The sequence below is a fragment of the Arachis ipaensis genome, chromosome B10 (genome assembly GCF_059453495.1).
Source record: "Arachis ipaensis isolate K30076 ecotype BB chromosome B10, ASM5945349v1, whole genome shotgun sequence".
Lineage (NCBI taxonomy): Eukaryota > Viridiplantae > Streptophyta > Magnoliopsida > Fabales > Fabaceae > Arachis > Arachis ipaensis.
Genome location: NC_142435.1, coordinates 22,099,091 through 22,099,783, shown reverse-complemented (window position 1 = coordinate 22,099,783; position 693 = coordinate 22,099,091). Strand labels below are relative to the sequence as shown.

The 693-nt window shown below is 41.6% G+C and overlaps 1 non-coding gene across 1 annotated transcript; it reads right to left on the bottom strand.

The window, feature by feature from the left end:
* Positions 1–324: 324 nt before the first annotated feature.
* LOC148579389 (small nucleolar RNA R71) lies at positions 325–432 on the bottom strand. Its single transcript, XR_015899522.1, has one exon. It is a non-coding gene; the product is annotated as a small nucleolar RNA R71 (small nucleolar RNA).
* Between the last annotated feature and the right edge of the window lie 261 nt (positions 433–693).

The following is a 693-nucleotide window of genomic DNA, read 5'->3' as shown; positions in this document are numbered from 1 at the left end:
GGAAGAAGCATCTCTATTCCTGCCATTGGAGCAAACAACTTTGAGCTAAAACCTCAGCTAGTTTCTCTGATGCAGCAGAACTGCAAGTTTCATGGACTTCCATCTGAAGATCCTTTTCAGTTCTTAACTGAATTCTTGCAGATATGTGATACTGTTAAGACTAATGGAGTAGATCCTGAAGTCTACAGGCTCATACTTTTCCCTTTTGCTGTAAGAGACAGAGCTAGAGTATGGTTGGACTCTCAACCTAAGGATAGCCTGAACTCTTGGGATAAGCTGGTCAAGGCTTTCTTAGCCAAGTTCTTTCCTCCTCAAAAGTTGAGCAAGCTTAGAGTGGATGTTCAAACCTTCAGACAGAAAGAAGGTGAATCCCTCTATGAAGCTTGGGAGAGATACAAAGGACTGACCAAAAAGTGTCCTTCTGACATGCTTTCAGAATGGACCATCCTGGATATATTCTATGATGGTCTGTCTGAGTTATCTAAGATGTCATTGGATACCTCTGCATGTGGATCTATTCACCTAAAGAAAACGCCTGCAGAAGCTCAAGAACTCATTGACATGGTTGCTAATAACCAGTTCATGTACACTTTTGAGAGGAATCCTGTGAGTAATGGGACGCCTATGAAGAAGGGAGTTCTTGAAATTGATACTCTGAATGCCATATTGGCTTAGAGCAAAATATTGACTCAG